The sequence below is a fragment of the Tenrec ecaudatus genome, chromosome 15, assembly GCF_050624435.1.
Source record: "Tenrec ecaudatus isolate mTenEca1 chromosome 15, mTenEca1.hap1, whole genome shotgun sequence".
Classification (NCBI taxonomy): domain Eukaryota; kingdom Metazoa; phylum Chordata; class Mammalia; order Afrosoricida; family Tenrecidae; genus Tenrec; species Tenrec ecaudatus.
This window is the reverse complement of record NC_134544.1, coordinates 84,393,884-84,399,883: the sequence shown is the minus strand read 5'-3', so window position 1 is coordinate 84,399,883 and position 6,000 is coordinate 84,393,884.

Here is a 6,000-nt window from a genome sequence, read left to right as displayed (position 1 = left end):
CAAAGACTTGATCTGCAAAACTGACTTGAATTTAATGGAATATACAAACACACAGCCACCACCACCACCATCCTTTGTACCTAGAGCCAATACTGAACTACTCAGCTGTCAGCAGTTATTGGGAATCATGACTGAGAGACCCAAACTGCATGTGAACATCACGTCTCTTCTTGCCACTCTGAGGCAGCAAGGACCCTTAAATACCCTTTAGAACATCCTCCCCCTTCAGAGTAAATAAATGCAGGTCTCTGACGAGGGAGCCAAAACTGGAGGCTGCCAAGCAATGGGTGGGTTTTTCCCTTGCCACAGCAACCTCTTCACTCATCGGAGGCTGGCTCAAGATTTAGAGAAAGGAAGGGTGATAACTCATGAGATTAAAACAGGCCTGCTTCTCAGACATGTATTCTATATGAAAATGTAGTTTATGGGTATCAGGTTCACAAATCTAAAGTCCAAGCAATTCTACCTATGACCATCAGTCATGGAAGTTACACTCACAGAGCATGAAAATGTACATTACCACTATTAACCCATAACCAGCCACGGAGCATCTTCTACCGAGGAACCAGGTTTCCCTGACAACAACTATCTGCCCTGTTTTTACAGGCTGGTACCCAAACTAGTGGCATTGAGTCTCAAACAAGAGGATTTATCATGAGATGCTCTCAAGGCCCATCTCTGCTGTTTTGTAGGAGGGTATTAGATTAGGAGTCAGAAAAAAAAGGTTCGATTGCCACCTTGGCTGTTTATAACCCAATGTGAAACTCGGCCATTTCCCCTCTTTGTCTCAGTTTTATCCCCTACCTAGAAGTACCTAAGAGGCTGTGAACCTCCTTTGCAACAGTTGCTATTAGAACCGTCTTTGTCCAGAATAGCAGAGTGGTGAGTGAAGATCTCAGACATCAGATTACTCTTCTAAATCTAACTCTTCTATTGACTCACTCTGTAACCTTGGGCTAGTCATTTGACCTCTCCGTGCCCTGACCTCCTCTTCTGTCAAATAACAATAGTACTTGCTTCATACTAGCATTTGGTAAATTGGAGGAGTTAATAATTGTGCAGGACTTACCCTCATCGCAGCCACCGGGCCCAAAAGTGACACTGTTGCTGTGCTGCAGGTCAAAATGCCACAGCAGGCGCAGGGTGGCAGGACCCATGCAGGGCTGTGTAGCAGGCGCGGAGCGCATGGGGCAGGCAAGGGATCCAGAGCTTGCACAGGGAGCCCTGGTCTGGCAAGCCCTGCTGCACCATTGAGCGCAGGAAGTCTGCGCACAGCAGGCCCGCTGCATTGTGGGCAGTGCAAGTGTAGAGCCCAGAGTCCAAGGGCCGCGCATTGTACAGTACAAGCTGCCGGATGCTGGTGACCACCATGTTGCCTTACATCTGGTCCGGGCGCAGGATCAGGTTCTCAGGCTGCTCACTCTGCTGCTCCCAGGTGATGGGGGGCAGGGGGCTCCCGCTGACTTCAAAGTGCAGGCTGGCCATGCCAAGAACAGCCACAGCCTGCTGTGATGGGTTGCTGAAAAGCACTGCAGCTTGGCTCTGGCACATCAGGTGACTTCCCTTGTTTGGTGCATGCTATGGTCTCAGGCGGCTCCTGCGTGGTCCCTGGGTCGAGTGCACTGTAGGATCTGGAGGCCTGGGGCTGCTGGGGGGCCAGCCCAGAACTACCTTGAAGGGCACGATGCACAGGCCGCACAAACACGCCTCTGCTTCTAGGTGGCAGAGGTTTCACTAAGTGAGGCCTTCTGAGAGGCAGGTGAAGCTGGACTCCTTTCTGCATCGCTTGAGGCAGAGGCACATGGGCTGCCAGACCCAGATGCAGCAGTCGGAGCCCTGCTGCGTGAACATTAAGCCCTCACAAGAGGCAGTGGCTGGTGCTTTGTGGTCCCTGGGACCGAAGTGCGCCACCACGCAGCTCCGCAGGCCCCACACTTTGGGGCAGCCTCGCTCTGGGCCTGCGCAGTCCTGGGAAATAGAGGGAGTGGCTCAAGGTGGGCCCACTGGTGCTGCTGTGCTCCTGCCAGGACCGGTCCAAGCATCTAGCCTCCCAACCCAAGCCTAGGATTCTAGTAGTACATACGCCCCCCTCCCCCACTCAGCCTCATTATTCTATTTCCAAGCCTGTCTGCTATCTGGAAAGCCGATGAGTCATGCTCCTCTTGTTGGGTGACCACAGTTATTGCACCCCTCCCTAGGACCACCTCCACTCCCACACCCAGGCAGCTTTCATTCTTCCAGGCCCAGAGCCTTCACCCCACTGCTCCCAGGGATACCTCTCTCACTTCCTAGGGCCACGTTCAGAGGCCAGAGTGCAGCACTAAGAGGTCTCCGTGTTCAGGTGGGAAGGGGTGAGATCCCAGAGTAAGGGGATCCTGGGGCAGAGCCTACATGGTACCTGCGGAAGGCCTATCCCCTGATGATCCTCTGTTGCTCTCCTCCCTAAAATTTTTTTTAATGTGTAGGACTTAAAACAAAGCCCGACAAATGGTAAGTGTTAAATTCTACTTCCTTACATAAAATTCATTTACTCAACATTTATTGAGTGCTTATTATGGATCAAATACTCGCCCAGGCAGTGAGAATACAATAATTATGGAAACGTGGTCACCCTTTAGGGAGTTCACAATGGAATGTGGGAAGCAGGCTAATGAGCCATTCATCCAAATAAATATTGAATCACGGAAATGCATAAAACATGAAGGCAAAGGGAACATGGACAGTGGAGCCAGAAGACAGACTTCCGAAGGCTTCACAGAAGACGTGGCATTTGTGCTGGTTCTCCAAGCAGGGACTGGATTGGCACTCCCCACAGGCACAATGCCTCATCAGAGCCATGGGAGTGTGGAAGCACACGAAATGTGGGGATTCAGGTTCTACATGTGACTGTCATGTCAGATGGGACACAGGAATAATAGATCCAAAAACATTGCTCAGAACCGATTTTGAAAGGCTTTGAATTCCAAGTTAATAAGTTTTAATTTTACCCTATAAAATCTTGCCTTAGACCAAGGTCCCTGGAAGCCAACTATGAGCATGATTCTTATGGAAATGATTTATTAGGTGTTACCAGGAAAAGCTAGAATGGGAGGGAGAAAAAGGTATAAGGCAAACAAAATACGTCAAAGTGTGCTACCAAGTTCTATGAGAGACAATTTAGCTCAATCCTTCAGGGTCACTCTGGAGACAGGATAAAAGACGCCTCAAGCATGGTCTCCATGGAAGTAAGAGAATTAGAGACTTGTAGCTACTCACCCCTCAGTCACTGTTTCTGGGCTCCCCTGGGTACTCTATGGCACAGGAGTTGTTCAAGCAGCCTGGTGTCATCAGAGGGTCTGAGAAGAGCATCTGCAGAGTTATGAAGAGTCATTGACATTTTAAAACCAAAGAATGATACAGCCTTATCTCCATGTCAGAAATCTAACTGGTAATGGCACACAAAAGTGGAGATGCATCTAAGGATGAGAAAATCACTCAGACAGCCATGGTCATGGTCCAGGCAAGAGCTACTGCGGGTCCAAACAAAAGGTTCCAGGTGAGGATGAACTAGAAAGGAGGAAGGGAATTGGAGAAGCATTTATGGTTAGGATCTGATAATCATTTGAATTTGAGGACGAGGTAGCTAACTTGTGTAGCCATAAAGGACTAAGGGACACAAAGTACATTAGCCAAGAAAGATGGGAGAATGATGCTGACCATGATGGATACCTGGAGGACACTCAGCTAGAAACACCCAATAGACTGGGGGAAATGTGGGCCTGGACATCAGGAGAGAGGCTATGGCTAGAGCCATACATTTGGAAGGCATTGACAGATGCCAGTTGTTGTTCTTGTTAGGTGCAGTTGAGTCACTTCTGACACATTGTGACCCTATGTACAACAGAACAAAACCCAACCCAGTCCTGCACAATGCTCACAATTGTTCTTATGTCTAAGCCCATTATTGCAGCCGCTGTCTCAATCCATGTTGACAGCCTTCCTCTTTTTCACTGCCCCTCTATTTTACCAAACGTGATGTCCTCCAGGGACTTGCCTCTCCTGACAATATGTCCAAAGTTCATGATCGAACTCTTGCCATGCTTGCCTCTAAAGAGCATTTTGAGTATACTTTACCCAAGATAGATCTGTTTGTTCTTCTGGCAGCCTATGGTACTTTCAAAATTTTTTCCATAATTCAAATATATCACTTATTCTTCCATCTTCCTTATCTAATGTCCAACTTTCACATGCATATGAGATGATTGAAAATGCCATGACTTGGGCCAGGAGAACCTTTGCTCTCAATGTAACATCTTTATTTTCAAAACCTTAAAGAGACTTTGTGCAGCAAATATATCCAACCTAATGCTTCATTTCATATCTTGATTGCAGCTTCCATGAGTATTATTTGTGGAGCCAAGAAAAATGAAAACCTTGAAAAATTAAATATTTTCCCCATTTATCATGATGTTACCTATTGGTCCCATTGTGAGTATTTTGGTTTGCTTTATATTGAGTTATAATCCACACTGAAGGTTGCCATCCTTGATCTTCATCAGTTGTTATTTTGAGGTCATGTCAGCTCTGACCCAAAGCGACCCAATGCACAACAGAACAAAACACTGCACTGTCCTGTGCTGCCTTCACAATTGTTCCTATGCCTGAGTTCATGGTTGTAGCTACAGTGTCAATCCATCTCAGGGGAGCCTTCCTCTTTTTCACTGCCCTTCCACTTTACCAAACATGTCCTCTTCCAGGGACTGGCCTCTCCTGACTATATGTCCAAAGTGAAGCCTTGCCATCCTTTCCCTCTAAGTAAGTGCCTCAAAGTAAGGCACCTTGACCTTACTTTTTCCAAGATAGATCGTTTTGTCTTTTTAGCAGTCCATTTAACGTTCTATATTCCTCCCCAGCACCACACTCAAATGCTTCTATTCTTCTAAGGTCTTTCTTATTCCATGTCCAACGTTCCCATGTATAGGATACAATGGAGAAGACTGGGACTTTGAGGACTAAGGTGTGCCTGACCCAAGTCACGGTCTGCTCTTCAATCTAAAGCAGTCTTGAGCAGCAGCTTTACCTAAAGCAATACTTCTTTTGGTCTCTCAACTGCTGCTTCCGTGAACATTGATTGTGCATCCAAGTAAGACACAGACCTTGATGACTAAAATATTTTCTCCATGTATCATGGTGTTACCTATTGGTCCAGTGGTGAGGATTTGGGTCTTCTTTACATTGATTTGTAACCGATACTGAAGGCTGTAATCCTCGCTCTTCATCAGCAAGTGCTTCAAGTCCTCCTCCCTTTCACCAAGCAAAGTTTTTGAATATCTGTATATCTCAGGTTGTTAATAAGCCTTCCCTTGAATCCTGATACCACATTCTTCTTCATGTAATCTAGCTTCTCTGATGATTTGCTCAGCATACAGATTGAAAAAGTATGGTGAGAGGATTCAACCCTAACACCTTTCCTGACTCTAAGCCATTCAATGTGTCCTTACTCTGTTAACAGATCTACCTCTTGATCCATGTACAAATTTGTAACATTTTATTGTGTTCTGGAAGTCCATTCTCCTTAAAGTTATCCAAAGTTTATTATGGGTCACACAATTGAATGCCTTTGCATAGTAAATGAATCACAAGTAAACATCTTCCTGGTATTCTCTGCTTTGAGCCAAGATCCATCTGACATCACTAATAATATCCCTTGTTCCACATCCTCTTGTGAATCCAGCCTGAACTCCTGGCAGTTCCCTGTCAATATACTGCTGCAACCATTGTTGGATGATTTTAGCAAAATTTTCCTTGTGTGCAATATCAAAGATATTGTTCTATAGTTGGAGCATTTTGTTGGATCACCTTGCTTTGGAATGGGGACAAATATTGATCTCTTCCAGCCAGTTGGCTGAGTAACTCTCTTCCAAATTCCCTAGGATTGATGAGTGAGTGCTTCCAGTGCTTTTTCAGCTTGCTGAAATATTTCTATGGATATTCCATCAATTCCTGGAGCCTTGTGCTTGG